Source organism: Heteronotia binoei, chromosome 1, assembly GCF_032191835.1.
Source record: "Heteronotia binoei isolate CCM8104 ecotype False Entrance Well chromosome 1, APGP_CSIRO_Hbin_v1, whole genome shotgun sequence".
NCBI classification, from domain to species: Eukaryota; Metazoa; Chordata; class Lepidosauria; order Squamata; family Gekkonidae; genus Heteronotia; species Heteronotia binoei.
In genome coordinates, this window is record NC_083223.1 from 189,561,310 (window position 1) to 189,578,703 (window position 17,394).

The following is a 17,394-nucleotide window of genomic DNA, read 5'->3' on the forward strand; positions in this document are numbered from 1 at the left end:
TCCCTTGCTGTGTATGCCTGTGCATTTCAAACAAACTGTGATCACTGAAGGGTAACAGATAGCCCAGGGTCAGCATCTGCAGATGGCCTTTTGAAGCCGGGCCGGCCCACACTTTCTCAGCAGGATTCCATCCTCCCTGCCTGATAACAACCATGAGAAGCAGACTGTTGTCTCTACCCGTGTGAGTGATCGGTTTATTGTTGTCAACAGAATCCCATAAAGTGTATCGAATACTAGCTGTCTGTTATCAGTGTTATTCTGCATCTCAAGCTCTGAAGTTCTCTAATAAATGCCTATACTTGCAACTAAGTCTTGGGCCTTTCTTGAAGTTCTGCCAGTTCTGACATTACTGACTCCCTCTATATTTATAAAAATACATTATATAACAGTTTTACACATTGAAAATAACTAAACTACCAACCTAAAATTTGGTCACTAGTGCATCTCTTAACAGTAGCCAGTACCTGTCTATTAGAAGCAGCCAGAATTAAATATTATAACTAAATTAATTGTTTTTGCAGTGGAGAATTTGATTTGCACATGGAGCAATTTCCATTTCCAGCTCAATGCAGGTTTATCTGCTTAAGCATGACTCATAGTTATCTTTATTGTCTGAGACAAACCCCATTTGATTTTGGTTCAGATCCCTAATAAGAATGTAAGGAATATGTCTTTTGCTTGGCCCTGTTTTCAAATCAACAGTTGGATTCTGTACTGTACAAAAACTTAGATCTAAAATGATGAACAGTTCTGGATAGTTGGCAAGCAACTCTGCAAATGAAAACCAAAATATTATACTGCTTTGTGATGAAGAGGCCATTGCTACATTCATTCGGCTTTTATCAGGCACTACATGCCCATTGCTCCTTAGGGTATAAATAAAAAGTTAGCCTAGCCAATAAAAGGAAGTACAAGCAGTTGTTATCAGCAGTACTTTAAAAAACCAGAAAAAGTACAAGAGTCTTTAAAAAACATACAAGCTGATATGTGGATTTCAACCAAGATTTTTATTTTAAAACCTTCACCTTCTCCCTTATAATAAGTCCACCCAGTTAATTAAATAAGTGAATTGTCTTTCATCCTACGGTAGTAACTATCACATTAGTAATCAGATGAGACAGAGGGAATGATCCTGGATCACTAGTCGGCATAAAATGGAAGAAGAGGAGGAAGATGGTGGGGATAGCAGAAGTATTTTGACAGAGATTGCCATTCAGCTGGGCATATCAATTCCTAAAAGATTAAACTATAAACCAAGAAATTCCTGAATGAACATGTGCCTTTGCATTAAAACAGGGCATGGCTTCGCAAAAATTGCACTTTCCTTCAGCCTCCATGTTCAGTCCTCAGCTGCACTTTTTAAAAAAGTCTTTGTTTTTTATAAACCAAGCAAGTACAATAATAAACAATTACAGCTGCAACAATAATACCTGCAAAGTCATATCCCAGTAAAGAAACTCAAAAACCTATCAAAGTTAATAATGATTAGAGAGTAACTGCATCTACCAACAAGGAGATATCTGGCAGTTTCTCTTCAGAGACCATACCATTTATGTACGGTCACCATATTTCCACAAAATCTGAATGGTCTTCCCTAGAGTTTACACAGCAGTTACTATGATAAGCTATCTTCTCCATAATATAAATATTCCATAGTTTATCAGTTTAGAGCCTAATTGGGTCAGCAACTAATGAGAAAGATATGAAAGATGTCCAGGATACAAAATGGCATTGCTTTTCCTGGATTATAGAGTAATGTAAAGTCACATATCCACTGACCACTGGCACATGGGAATGGTCCCAAATGAGTGACAGCACTGAAATGTTCTTCCCCGAGTCAGAAAAAATGGCATGGTGATATCACATCCGCCTCTGCTGGTCTTTTACAAGAACAAGCATAAATAATAACAAGGGCTGAGTAGAGACAGAATGGCTTGTTAACATTTGGTACTCCTTCTCCAAGGTACTTCTTTTTGAGGGGCGGGGGGGTTGTCTTGAAAAGGCATGAATGTGATCATGAAGGGAGACTGAGGGAATGCATCCCCATTAGCAAGGCAACCCACACAGCCTTTTGGTCCTAAAACTAATGGAGGTGAAGTTTCAGCACAGCTCTCGTGACTACTGCAATTGCCCAGCAATATTCACTGTAGCTCAGAAGAGAGCTTTTCGTGTATCTCTTCAGCTCATGTGCCACTTTTCCTGGCCCTGTAACTAACTGATGATCACAACTCTGACAGTACCACTGCAATGTATTTTTCCTATTTTGTGGGAACATTTCATTGTGTCATTACTTGCAAGCCTGTTTATGTGCATGTGGTTTCATATCTGCATTTGTGTTTGCCAGTTTTGGATATGGTAGAGAAGGAAGGATGATTTATGAGTGAGAGACATGTGGTGCCCCAATACATGGATCACTGTGAAGTCACCATGTCCTTTAATTCATCTCTGCCATTTCATCATCATATTTTTACTCCCTCATGTTCCCTCTGGCAGGCTGTGCAGTCAGCATGTGGAGTTATCCTTTTATGAGTGTTCTGACGGCTACCAAGATACAGCACAGGCTGAGCCAAACAGTCAACACTGTCTCTGACTGCACTAACCATTGTATCTGTGCTCAGATTATTTCTCTCCACCTCCCTCTGCACAACTCTGCTCTTTCACTATTTGGGACAATAATATCATCTGAGATAACAACATGCATAAAGAGCTGGAGGGTCCCCCCCTCCCTCTGTTGACTGATACGTTATTCATGAATTTATTCCTCCTGTGTTTCCTCTAGTCTTGGAGACAGCCTAAGAAGAATACATCAAATGCATTATTCACATTTTTCTTTATTCTTCATCAGCAAATGTGCCCTTTTTGTATATTTTTCACCCTATAAAATCAATCTGTGGGGTTTTTTTACTCAGATGACAGGAGATTTTTCACAATATTCCTTGTCAAGTTTTTTAAAAGAAAAATCAATGTAAGTTAGTCAGAGAAAACATGGATAAATAATTGCCCATAAATTAGTACACCACTGACATTAGCTGTTGCTCAGCTGAAATAATTTCATGTATGTTCAAAGAGATTAGGGTTCTCTTACAGGGACCCCCTATGGAAATGGGGCATAAAAGTATGTCCGCTATTATTCTTTAATCAAGCACAACTTAAAACCCAACACAACAGGTAACCTTTTCCAGGTTGGGCACATCAGTCTATTTTATGGAGACAGCATCAACTATACCTATTGGGAAATCCCCCTTTGCAAGAAGATGGGTTCAGATGAACAGGACCTTGCATCTTGCAGAGGCAGAATCCCAAGAAGAACGCCTGCAGAATATTCATAAAGAACAACATGGTCCTTATGAAAGAAGAATTTTCTATCCTGAGAATGTTTTGCTATGGACTTAACATGAGTCAGGATTTCCAAAAACTCATTGCCAAGGCTTAGCCTTCAATCAGATAAAATTTAAAATATAAGTAAAGATAAGAAAAGCAGCATTTTTTTTTACTTGCTACCACTGAGTAACTACAACCAACTCCACCTATCTGTGCAGTGGAGCATTCATATTCCAGTCATTGCAGTAGGCATCAGACTGTAGAACTAGATTGACTGGTTGCATAACTCAAGCTTAGTGAAGCTTGGGAATGAAAGTGGCACAAACAGTGCTAAGACAATGAGATTCACAAAACATATTTCTGATACAGTAATCTAAAATGTATAATGGGCATATCCCAGGCTAGGAATTCAAATAAGATTCATTGTTGTCTGCCATAGAGGAGGAAAACTGAAAACTAGCTGCAGTTTCTGTATCCAAGAGTAATGCTCAGTAGTGTTTGGGAGAGCCCCATTGTTACTCACCATTCCAAACAAATCTTATGAAGTTTGTTCAGATTCTGGTTATGTTTGCCACTGTCAGAATCTGGTGGGAGGATGTCCCTTTTCCTGAGGTTTCTACAATACATAATCACTGGAGCAAAATCTATAGCTGGAAAAGGCAAAAACCTAAGTCCCAATGCCAGCCCAGCTCTCTCTGGTGTTCAAGAACAGCTTAAAGGAGACTATTGTAAAATAGGACCGAGCTTCCAAAAGGTATTGAGCCCCGTGGCACAGAGTGGTGAGCTGCAGTACTGCAGTCCAAGCTCTGCTCATGACCTGAGTTCGATCCCCATGGAAGCTGGGTTCAGGTAGCCGGCTCAAGATTCACTAAGCCTTCCAGCTTGCTGGGGGTAAAGTGTAGATGACTGGGGAAGGCAATGGCAAACCACCCCATAAAAAGTCTGCCATGAAAACATTGTGATGTGACGTCACCCCAGAGTCGGAAATGACTGATGCTTGCACAGGGGACTACTCCCCCCCCCCACCCAAAAAAGATATGCTTTCCCTCCAGCTATCAGATGTTTCTCCCTGCACATTGCTTTATTCAAGGAGTTGGAGGTCTGACTGACAAATTCAAGAGAATTAGTTGGGAATAAGATGGTAGAATGCACTATGCCATGTCAAGGCTACAAGTACAGAATCACATTTTGAAATATTTTCCCAATAGGAGTAAGCCCCACCCACCCTTGCTATCTTCCCACCCACCTAAGTGAACACATTCACTCCCCCCACCTCAAGGGGAAGTGATCTCTGCTATCCGGAGAGCAGTTGTAATTCTGAATGATCTCCAGCCCTCACCTGGAGATTGGCAACACTGTTTCCAGGAGTAAACAGCTGATTTGGGGGTGGAGTCTATGGCATTGTACCTGTCTGAGGTCCCACCCCTCCTTAAACCCACCCTCTCCAGGCTCCACCCCTCAAAGCTCCAGGAATTTGCCAACCTGGAGTTGGCAACTGTGAAGTCACACTGTCATGGGGGGGCTGCTGCTGAACAGGAGCAAGCAGCCAGGTCTAGTTAAGTCATGCCAGTCAGATGACATCAAGTCACCCAGAGGATGCTGCCAGGCCTAGGGTAGCCAGCCTCCAGGTGGAGGCTGAAGATCTCCTGGGATCACAACAGAACTCCAGACAACAGATTTCTGTTCCCATCCTGGAGAAAAGAACTGCTTTGGAGGTTGGATTCTATGGCATTATATTCAGTCAAGGCCTCTCCACTTCTCAAACTCTGGCTTCTTTAGACTCCACAACAATTTCACAACAACTTTAGACTCCACAACAACTCCACAACTTCAGGAATTTCCCACCAACCTGGAGCTGGTAACTGCAGTTAGGAGTGGGCCCAAGGAGTTCTGTCTCAAAGGGCAAAATAGGTCTTGAAAAGGCCACTTCCCCCCTGCCTTGTCAGGAGAAGACTCCTGCATTCAGAGTGGCAAGAGGCTGGTGATGTTGTGTGCTTCCCCTGCCCACACAGTATCCTGGATGAACAATGTATTGTCAAAAGCTGTCGCTTGCATGGCCCTGGCTCCATCCCTGAGGCACAGCCCTTGCTTGTGTCATGCAAGGTAAGGCATTTCTCAACAGAGGCAAACTCTCCCTCCTCAGCACCAACTCCTCACTGGGCAATTGTAATGTACTGAGAACTGAGACGGTTTGAAGGCAACATTCTTTATTGGGAGTACATTACCAGACAAAAGACACGCGGGCCGGGCCCCGCTTATATACATCGCCTGGACAGCCCCCCTGGTTTGACCAGGCCAATCCTGGTCAGTCCAAACTTCCCACCACAGGTCTTGGTGGGCGGGGCGACAGGTGAGCTACATCCGGGGACCTAGGGGTCGCCTTCTGTAGGGCTCGCAATGCGGTACAGCATGGTAGTAGCCCCCTAGCCTGACTGACACAGCCATTGGTGGCTCCAGCAGTTGCTGTGTACCTTGGTAGAGGCTGGGCCAGTGAGGAGTTGTCGGAATGTATGGGGAGAGCTCTTTTGAAGATGTTGTGTGCCATCAAGGGGTCGGGAGAGGGCTTTTGCAGCAGCAGCTCTGAGGCTGTATCGGAGTGGATGTACAGAAGCCGGACTGTAAGCACAACCTTGGATGCACAGAGAAGGGTGATCAGTGCTGCCTAAACTTGGGAGGCAATCCAGGGTGAGCGGCAGCCTGGAGGGCTGTTTTGTGGGACTTGCAGGGAGAGTCAGAGTGGTGTTGGCAGCAGAGGCCCCAGTGACATTGTGGAGTGTGCTGCAGAGCGGCAGGGTCCTGTGCAAAGTCTGCTAAGGACATTTGTGTGAGAGAGAGGGGGGGGGGCTGGGCACTGTTGTTGGCTAGCCAAGGTACTCACTGGACAGGAGAGCATTTGTGAGGGCGCAGGACAGCAATAGCTACTCTGAGGGCTTAAGACTGCTATGGGGGGTGGGGCTGCACTAGGGTGACCATAATGTCTGAAGGCCAGCCAGGGACACCTTGGGGGGGGGGGGAAGGTAGGGGCGTGCGCGCGCAAAGCGCGTGCACGCCGCTGGAAACAGGAAGTGACGTCACTTCCGGTGATGTCATGCCACCGCCGGAAACAGGAAGTGACGCCACTTCCTGTGACATCATTTCCCCCACGTCACCTGCCGGAAACGGGAAGTGACATCACTTCCCCCAAATGACATCATTTCCCCCAAATGCCACTGCCGGAAACAGGAAGTGACTTCACAGCACTTCCTGTGACGTCCCCAAAAATCCCCCAAATATCACCGCCGGAAACAATTTTGTTCTCAAATCCTGTATATACTTCATCAGTATATGGGATAAGGCACTTTCTCAACTGTGTTGCATAATGCAGCCTATTTATTTTGTCCTGTTTGCTCTGTTGGCTCTATCTGCGCCACCTTCATCACTTTCGGGGTGTGGATCCCCCAGTGGGGTGGTCTCCCGACTCCCTCCGCCGGCTATTTCTGATAGCCCTGCGCCCCCTCTTTCATTTGATATGTGTCCCGTGCGGGTGCCACCCTCCCGCCAGGAGATGCCGCAAAATGAGCCCCCTTGAGGCTTATGGCGGCAGGGCTTGGGGGAAGCGAGCTAGACTGCTGTTCTTTTGAGGGGTTATAGAGTGTTTCGAGCCCGTCCCTGTGGCATCGGTCCCATCATTGTGGGACCCAGGGGGCCGGCGCAGCGGCACGCCGAAGCAGCCTGTCACTAATAACACAGGTCGAGATGCAGGACAGGAACCCGGAAGTGACCGACAGGCTGCTTCAGCGTGCCGCTGCGCCGGCCCCCTAGGCCCCACAACGATGGGACCGATGCCACAGGGACGGGCTCGAAACACTCTATAACCCCTCAAAAGAACAGCAGTCTAGCTCGCTTCCCCCGAGCCCTGCCGCCATAAGCCTCAAGGGGGCTCATTTTGCGGCATCTCCCGGCGGGAGGGTGGCACCCGCACGGGACACATATCAAATGAAAGAGGGGGCGCAGGGCTATCAGAAAGAGCCGGCAGAGGGAGTCGCGAGACCACCCCACTGGGGGATCCACACCCCGAAAGTGATGAAGGTGGCGCAGATAGAGCCAACAGAGCAAACAGGACAAAATAAATAGGCTGCATTATGCAGCACAGTTGAGAAAGTGCCTTATCCCATATACTGATGAAGTAAATACAGGATCTGAGAACAAAATTGCACCAGAAGACACAAACACAAAGCTCCCTTACACTGAATCAGTGCTTGGGTGCACCAAAATCAGTATTGTCCACTCCAGTCACAAACACAAAGCTCCCTTACACTGAATCAGTGCTTGGGTCCACCAAAGTCAGTATTGTCCACTCCAGTCACAAACACAAAGCTCCCTTACACTGAATCAGTGCTTGGGTCCACCAAAGTCAGTATTGTCTACTCCAGTCACAAACACAAAGCTCCCTTACACTGAATCAGTGCTTGGGTCCACCAAAGTCAGTATTGTCCACTCCAGTCACAAACACAAAGCTCCCTTACACTGAATCAGTGCTTGGGTCCACCAAAGTCAGTATTGTCACATAAGAACATAAGAGAAGCCATGTTGGATCAGGCCACTGGCCCATCCAGTCCAACACTCTGCGTCACATAAGAACATAAGAGAAGCCCTGTTGGATCAGGCCAGTGGCCCATCCAGTCCAACACTCTGCGTCACATAAGAACATAAGAGAAGCCCTGTTGGATCAGGCCAGTGGCCCATCCAGTCCAACACTCTGCGTCACATAAGAACATAAGAGAAGCCCTGTTGGATCAGGCCAGTGGCCCATCCAGTCCAACACTCTGCATCACATAAGAACATAAGAGAAGCCATGTTGGATCAGGCCAGTGGCCCATCCAGACCAACACACTGTGTCACATAAGAACATAAGAGAAGCCCTGTTGGAACAGGCCAGTGGCCCATTCAGTCCAACACTCTGTGTCACATAAGAACATAAGGAGGGAAGGGAGGGAGGGAGGGAGGGAAGGAAGGAAGGAAGGAAGGAAGGAAGGAAGGAAGGAAGGAAGGAAGGAAGGAAGGAAGGAAGGAAGGAAGGAAGGAAGGAAGGAAGGAAGGGAGGGAGGGAGGGAGGGAGGGAGGGAGGGAGGGAGGAGGGAAGGAAGAAAGGAAGGAAGGAAGGGAGGGAAGGAAGGAAGGAAGGAAGGAAGGGAGGGAGGGAAGGAAGGAAGGAAGGAAGGAAGGAAGGAAGGAAGGAAGGAAGGAAGGAAGGAAGGAAGGAAGGAAGGAAGGAAGGAAGGAAGGAAGGGAGGGAGGAGGTTGGGAGGGAAGGGAAGGAAGGGAGGAAGGGAGGAGGGAGGGAAGGAAGGGAGGAGGGAGGAGGGAGGGAAGGAAGGGAGGAGGGAGGGAAGGGAGGAAGGGAAGGAAGGAAGGGAGGAAGGGAAGGAAGGAAGGAAGGCCTCCAGGGACCAGCGGAGGCCGCGGAGAGGCCTCCGCTGTTCGGCGCTGGTCGCTGGAGGCCCTCCAGAGTCTCTGGAGGGCCTCCAGGGACCAGCGCCGGCCGCTCCGCGGCCTCTCCGCAGCCTCCGCTGGTCGCTGGAGGCCGCGGAGAGGCCTCAGCTGTTCGGCGCTGGTCGCTCCGCGGCCTCCGCTGGTCGCTGGAGGCCCTCCAGAGTCTCTGGAGGGCCTCCAGGGACCAGCGGAGGCTGCGGAGAGGCCTCCGCTGTTCGGCGCTGGTCGCTGGAGGCCCTCCAGAGTCTCTGGAGGGCCTCCAGCGACCAGCGGAGGCCGCGGAGAGGCCTCCGCCACTGCCGCCGGGCCCCGCGTGCGGGCGGGGAAGGCGGCGAGTGAGGGAGGGAGCGTCCCTGCGCACGCTGTTCAGCGCTGGTCGCTGGAGGCCCTCCAGAATCTCTGGAGGGCCTCCAGGGACCAGCGACGGCCGCTCCGCGGCCTCTCCGCGGCCTCCGCTGGTCGCTGGAGGCCCTCCAGAGACTCTGGAGGGCCTCCAGGGACCAGCGGAGGCCGCGGAGAGGCCTCAGCTGTTCGGCGCTGGTCGCTCCGCGGCCTCCGCTGGTCGCTGGAGGCCCTCCAGAGTCTCTGGAGGGCCTCCAGGGACCAGCGGAGGCTGCGGAGAGGCCTCCGCTGTTCGGCGCTGGTCGCTGGAGGCCCTCCAGAGTCTCTGGAGGGCCTCCAGCGACCAGCGGAGGCCGCGGAGAGGCCTCCGCCACCGCCGCCGGGCCCCGCGTGCGGGCGGGAAAGGCGGCGAGTGAGGGAGGGAGCGTCCCTGCGCACGCACAGGGATGCTCCCTCCCTCACTCGCCGCCTTCCCAGCCAGCGCCCGCGGCCCACCGCCTCCGGGGCTGGTTAAACCGGGACCTTTAATGGTCCCGGTATAGGCAGCCCGGGAGGTGGGAATTGGTGGCCAGAACCGGGAAAGTCCCGGGAGACCGAGACGGTCTGGCCACCCTAGGCTGCACACTGTTATTGGCCTGCAGAACCACAAAGGCATTGGCAGCCTGGAAGCAACAGGGCATAGGACCGTGGGAGATCAGCCAGTGAAGTGTCTGAGATGTGTGGCTGTCAGAGGCAAGAGTGTATGTGAGGGTTTTGGCAGTTGTTGCCAATGTTTCAACCAATAGGAGAGCTCTATTTTGCTGATACCATTATGGTTTTATTATTAAGGATGTTTAAAACAGAAAGCTAGAACAGCAAGTAAAGAGATGGAGTAGATGCTTTCTCCTTACTGAGCTATTTTTCTGTTGACATGAAGGGGATTTTTTCCCCATGCAAAGAACATTTCAGAATTTGAATCCATTTCCTTGAAACCTCAATAGTGCCGTTCCTCATGTCAATCTCTATTTTATTACAGATGGATCCATACTTGACTACTGGATATAAGATAACATTGCTTTGGCTATTTTATGCTCCCCTCCCTTTTTTTCCTTACTTTGTTATGAGTCTATTTACCATCCTAGATTCTTCCAGAGTTTTCCCAGGCTAAGACTTGGGGCGTTTTCGCACTTACCTTAAGCCGGAGCGACGTCCCTCTTCACCGCACAGCGTCTGCACGGTTTTCGCACTAATTGCTCCGGAGCACCTGGAAGAGCCGGAAAGTCCCACAGCTTTTGTGGCGCAAATGTAAACCGCCAAAAACCGGTTTACATTTGCGCCGCAAAAGCCGCGGGACTTTCCGGCTCTTCCAGGTGCTCCGGAGCAATTAGTGCGAAAACCGTGCAGACGCTGCGCGGTGAAGAGGGACGTCGCTCCGGCTTAAGGTAAGTGCGAAAATGCCCTTGGTTAACTGTTTGGCCATGGTATCACTTGCGCTAGGAATCACCCTTTATTATTCTGTCTGAATACCATGTAAGGCTGTTCTTTTTAGCTGGGCATTTTGCAATTAATTTAAGAAGGATGGTATTATTTTGAGAGAATGCTGTACAGTTGTGGGGTTTTTTTGGTTTTTAATTTTTTAACTATCTGTTATCTGTGCATCAGGACTGGCATTTCGGGGTGGGGAGAGGAGATAAGTTGCCTTGAGCTGCTGTGGACACTAGGAAACGTAGCTGCTGAGAGAAGGGAGAAAAAATGTCCAAGAAAGCATTATACCTTTATACTAGTATGCAAATTACTTGCTTGTTCAAAAATTAATGTTTTTATTTTCTTTAGAAAAGATAGACATTGGAGAAAGTGGCACAGCTTTCCACTCCAGTTTCACTTTTTTTTTCCTGCAGTGGGAAAGAGAGGAAAAGAAAGAGAAGAAAGAAGAAGATCAAAGAAATGGTGGAGAAGTGTGAGAGAATGAATGAAGGAAAATTGGGTCACCAATCTCTCCTCCACTCCAGGTGTGGTAATATCCATACACCAGGTCACAGCTGAAAGGATAATTCTGCAATTGCATTAGAGAAGCTGCATAGATCATCATACATTAGCAGTTAAAAATATGCAACAAAATACTGTGCTTTGGGGGGAACATAATCTGGACCTGAGGAATCAATAAATGAATCAAAATAATGCCAGTTAAAAAAAAACATTGTCAATAAACAGGCTTCTGTAGATTGCCTTCAGTGAGGGAACGGTGGTGTTCATTTCTGCATTCTACTTATTTTAAACATTTGCCAGTTTAAACATGCTTTTTGCCTAATATCTACTGGTTTAGAAAACAATCTGGCTGCGTAGTAAAACAAAAAGCTGTGCTGTCCACCTGCCCTTGATATAGCTGATTTAGGTTCATCTCTCTTTTTTTTACTTGTCAATATCATTTAAAAGGATATTATATTCAGAACCATTTTCTTTTTTACCTGATATGTGGGATCTGTTAATCAGAGTCTTATTTCAAGAGAACCCAGAGCTCCATTTGTGTGCTTTATCCTATTCTGCAAAAGGAAGAATAGGGGATGGGGGAGGCTCTTTCTGTGCAATTGCTGGTTCTTTCTTGCATTCAAAGGATTCATCTTCTTTGTGGCACTGTATTATGACTCCGGCAGACAAAGGCAAGTACAAGCTCATCAGCAAGCTGGCAGTCACTCAGAAAAAAGGACATTTAGCATCCAAAAAAGAGCAATAGCAGCTTGCATGCAGCCACATGCTCTCTTGTTGCCTTTTCCTAGAATCATAGCTGGGCTGTGGAAGAGCCAAGCTCAGCATGGTGACAAAATGCCCTAGCAACTGCATCCTTTCTAACCTTTCATAACAGAAAACATGTTTGCTTGTTTTACATTAAGGACACAACTTGTTTATAGCACAGAGACTGAGCAAGACCACTAAATTAGCTGCTTTCAGGAGGTTTGGTGGCATGAAATCACCCAACTAATTTTGAATACATTGCCACCTCAAATTTATCATCATGCAGCAGGGTCATTGCCACATATTCTAGCATTCTACCTTTATAGTTTTCTTTACATTGCACTAAATGATCACTGAAGCATTATGCAGACAAAGACTGCAGTTCTCTATACACTTACTTGTTTAGGCATAAAATCAATTCACTCAAATGCTTTGATGGAATAAGAATCATGATAAAGTGGTTCTATGCAAGATATTCCATGTGGTAAGTTTTTTTTTTACCATAATACTGAACATTCAGTAGAAAGTGATGAGTATTAATCCTTGTGCTGTCATGTAACTGTTTTAGCCATCCAAAGCTAAATTTTCCACTGCAAAATTGTTTGTGTGAATCTGTTCTGTCACTGAAATGAATGGAATTTAAATGGCTGTAGCCAAAGAAAGGCCTAGGTCTCATTGACCTGGTAAAACTATGTCTGGGCTGTACGTATTCCTCCACACAACGAAAGCCTTCACATAGAAATACTGTTGACACCATGAAGTACCAACAAAACCCAGACAGATTTATCCCTTCAGTGAGAATTTTTGCTGGATACCAGTCAGCTTCATGCCCAATTCAAAATGCTAGCTACCTTTAATTCCCTAGATTCTTCAGAACACTACCAAAATGTTTCATGTGCTACTTTTCCCCACATAGAACTGAATTGCCCAGAGTGTCTTCGACAGCTGTTCCCACTATCTGAAGTATGATGGGTAGCTATGACAGCTGTGGGGGGGGGGGCAGGCTTCTCTCAGTAAGAAAAGCACAAGTGTGGAATTCCCTCACAAGTTAAGTTCACCTGGCTCCATCCCTACTCAGTGCTGAAGACTGTCCTTTCAAAAGACAGCCTTGCATATGTAAACTAATTTAGATTGCTGAGTTAAGATGTCATAGATCTGATTTGTTACTGATAATTTTCTATAGAAGGGATCCTGTTGCAGGGTGAACTGTGAGAAATAAACAGATAATGTATATATGAAAATTATACATATATCTTATATTTTAGAACATTGCTTACAATTTCTTGCTGGCTGATATATTATCCATATTTCATGCGATAAGTTGTTTATAATTCAGTCATTATCCCATGAGGAAACTTTTTTCTACTCATTACAGAAAATAAACTACCATACTATTCCTCCACAAGTTTTGAGGACTTGTAATTTCAGACACACTCGTGAACTATAAGTTATTTCAAGACCTGCCTATATAGCACCATGCAAGATTAGTTGGTCCAATAAACTATAGCCTTAACTGAATGGCTCCTACAGTCTGGGACTGATTTAGCAATAGCTCTGTACAAAGCATTATTCAGTTCATTGACTTTCTTCTGGCAGGTAGTTGTAACTTCTCTGAAATGAGAGGTGGTGTTTCCGCAATGAACTTCTCCTATCTGGCTTGTAGCAGCACAATGGCAATATAATTGCCTTGGATTTTTTTGGTTTAATGAAAGTTGTGATTATTGCTTTTAAACAGATTAATGAGTGGTAGGTCTACCAGTAGCTTTTAGTCATTACAGTTCAGTTCCCTTGATGCACTTCCCACGTGGCAAAAAGGATCTCAGTTGCAGGTGGTGACATGAAACCACCAGAGTTCCCAAAAGTATGTTAACTCCAGAGCTTCCACTGCACTTACCACCAGTCTCCTTGGAAGTGACCAGTGACTCTGTTCTCCTTGCCTTATTCTCCCTGCCTTTTGCCATCCTGTGTATGGGTGATGGCTGTGTGACATCAAGAGAATGTGACTGCATCCACAGACAGTGATTGGCTGTGTCCATGTGTGCCATTCATGGGGATTTGGCAGCATGCTGCTCCATGATGGTTGAGATATTGGCAAAATGGCTATAGGATGCTGACTAGTGGTGCCAGCACTATGTTACCATTGGCTCTCCATTGGCATTAGAGGCTTAGGAAGGAGGAGTGAATGAGTCATGGATTGGCAACATTGTCCCTCTTCATCCTCCACTGAATTCGTTGCCCATGCTCAACCAAGTTACAGGGGAATTCTTGAGCTCACTGTCCTTGTAAATGTCTCCCACAGCCAAATAAGGTTCTATTTGTCATACATATTTTGCAAGAAGCCTGCCCTTGCAAGAATGCAGACCAGCTGCTAAAGCTGGTGGTCCAATGTTGCCACACTGTGGCAAACTTCATTTGAAGCAGATCTATATCTTGCAAGTTGCAACCTGCCAGTATGGACGAGATGAACCTGACTACCACTTTCTGCTATCACTGGGCAGTTGTAACCCTCCACACAAAGGGATGAACTGTTGCTCTTTTTGATGTCACCCTTGAAGACTCTCTGAGAAGTGGTGCTATTTGCTTCTGCAGCAAGTATTCATACCTTTATCTGCCCTAACAACATCATGAATAGCAGGCAAATTTCCCAGAAAGACAGTTAATCTTTCCCTGCAGTCCACATCAATAGGAGTATGTTTATTTTATTTTATTTTATTTATATCTCGCCCTCCCCACCGAAGGCAGGCTCAGGGCAGTACATTCTCAGCTCATGTAGGTAAGTGGTCTGGGCTGGCACAAGAGGCTTGGCAAATGGTCATCATGACCTGACTGCATACTAATGGGGAGTGGAATTTCTTTTTCCAAAATTCACTTTTTAATATAGCCACTGATTCCTCTCACACTCATTTTTCTCTTTAAAAAAACATTTTTCTTTCTTTTCTTTTTTCTCTTTTATTTGTTTATTTATTTATTTATTTATATTATTTAGAGTCCAAACACAATCAACAAGATCCAATAAACAAAGCAATAAAGTTTGAATTGCAGAAATCTGAAAATAGAGTTTAAACAAAGCTTAAGTATTAACATGACACATTAATCAATACAGAAGTTACAAAACAGGATCACGCTTATAGCAACAGACAGTACAGACTATATATACCATAGTATGGAAGGACTACAGAATGGAAATAATATGCAAGCTTTGCCTAGTTCCTAATAATGACTGAGCTGCAACATTCTGTACCAATTGGAGTCTCCAAGGTGACTTTTAGGAGACCTAGTACCAGGACTGGATCTACATTTTTTGGGGGGGGGGCAAAATTAAAAAACAACACCCCCTTTTGGGCCATTCTATCTTATGGTCCCATAGAATACAATGGACTCCATACCCAATTTGGTGCCCCCCCTCTGTTGGCGCCCGGGCCAAGCACCCCCCTCTGCCCCCCCCTAGATCCGGCCCAGCCTAGTACAATAGTCTAGTTTCACTGTCACTGTGCATAGATCCAAGTGACCAGATCATGTCAAGGTAGAGGAGCATCTTCTGGGCTGCATTCAGTTGGAAGAAAGTGGTTTGTTCGTTTTTTGCAGCTGCATTGACTTGGTTCTCCAACAGGAAGGTCAACTGAGAAATCAATGCACCCTTTTGTAGCTTTAGCCATGGCAGTTCTTTTATCGCACATACCACAGGGCAGTGCTCTAGAAGGATAAGAAGTTATTGTAGGACACTATTGCCTCTGAGCATTTACAGAAAGATGCAACTCGTTGTGCTGAAGAAATCCAAGAAAAATTGCGTAGTTACTCTAATATACTAATCATGTAGTATAGTTGTTACATAGCTCTCACTATATTTTATTGTTTTTATAATGCTCTTATGTTTTAAATTTATGTTTAAATTGCCATTGGGCTTGTGAGCTGCCTGAGCCTGCTTTGGCATGGAGGGCAGGATATAAATCTAATAAATAAGTAAATTCAGAAAGTTTACAGAACCTCCCTTCCTGCCTTCAAATTTCTCTTTGATTAAAAAAAAAAGACTTGATTTTCCTAAATAGAGGAAAAGAAAAGGATTGCTGTATTTCAGGAACAAACTGAATACAGAGGAATTGAGAATTTCCCCCTACTGCCCACATGTCCCCACTCCCATGTCCTAAAATCCTCTATCATGCATCAGGGTTTCCTAGACTTAATTCTGAAGGGGTCCCTCAAATGTAGATCATTTGAAAATGGAAGCTTTAGCTGAGGCACTTTAATTTATCAGAGACAGAAATTTACACTTTGTAAGAATGCAGACCCCCCCCCCCCCAGGCCACTTGTGGAGAGGGCGGGATAGAAGTCTAATAAATAACAAATAAATAATAAATAAATCCCTCCTACTTAGGACAAAATTATGCTTGTTGAGTAAAGTTATGTACAAAAAAGATTCAGTGCAGGTAGACTAGAAATTCAAAATCAATTGACAAACAGGAAAATCAATTGATCTTGCAATGTGGTCATTTCCTCCTCCCCCCCCCCCCCCCGGATATTTTCCTACATATTGTTTGTACCTCATATTCACTTAAGGGGAAAAATGAATCAGGCTTTCCTGGCTTTCCAAAAAAACCCCTATCCTTCTATAGTTCATTCTTCCCACACCACCTCCTGGCAATATTGAATAATTCCATTAAAGTGAAAGTTATTGTTGTTGCTATTATTATTAGCATTAAGGGCCCCCTTTGGAAAACTGTCCCATTGTTCAAATAAACTAACCTCAGCACCAATTGACCTTAACATTGCTCAGCTGTTTGACAGTCAATTATCTGCTGGTCTCCCTTCAAAAGGGCCCCACTGCTGAAATTACTAATCCATCAGGCAGGCAGGTAGGTTTAATAGCACTATGCAAGCATTTCTCCTGTACTTAGGAAATGAGTACAGAGTCAGGGAAAAATAAGTCAAGGAAATACCTAGCAGTCCCTGCCATGAAGTGACAGTACTTGTTTAAATTAGGAATTACTTTTATTTGGATTATTCCCAGTATAGCATTTATCACTCACAAAAGTATTTTTAAAAACATTTCTGTGAGTATGTACACCTGCAAGAAGTTACACTGGAATAGTTTGGCATAGCATGGGTGCTTGGGGGTGGTGCGAGGTAAACAAAGGAATGTGCCTTCAGTAAGAGGCTCACTACACATGATGTGCAAATGTATACAATACAATCTCAGCTGACTGATTTTTTAAAAAGAAAAGCAACCTTAAAAAGAAAAGCAGGAGAGGATAATTTGAAGAAACAGTACAGAAAGAAGGTTTTTTACAATTTTCCAGAAGCTTCCCTGTTCCAAATCTCTCTGCCCACTGCAAACTTGCCTCCACATAAGATTCAATATGTATCCCTGCTGTTGTTTCCTGATAGTTGAAATACTGCACCCCACCCCTGCACAGGAGGTAACAGTTTGAGGTGGGGGATCCAAAGCAGAGATGCTGTAGGCAGGGAAAAGACTGTTTCCCCACCCTCCACATTCTACTTATTTTCTTCAAATCCTGTCTTCTCTTTAATATGCATTTCCAAAGGGAAAAAAAA

At 45.5% G+C, this 17,394-nt stretch overlaps 1 protein-coding gene across 1 annotated transcript in view; it reads right to left on the reverse strand.

The window, feature by feature from the left end:
• ALK (ALK receptor tyrosine kinase) overlaps positions 1-16,691 on the reverse strand; it is a 908,221-nt gene extending 891,530 nt beyond the window's left edge. The window contains exon 1 of the mRNA XM_060245392.1: positions 16,585-16,691. The gene's annotated coding sequence lies outside the window, so the exon portion shown is untranslated. The remainder of the gene's footprint in view (positions 1-16,584) is intronic.
• Between the last annotated feature and the right edge of the window lie 703 nt (positions 16,692-17,394).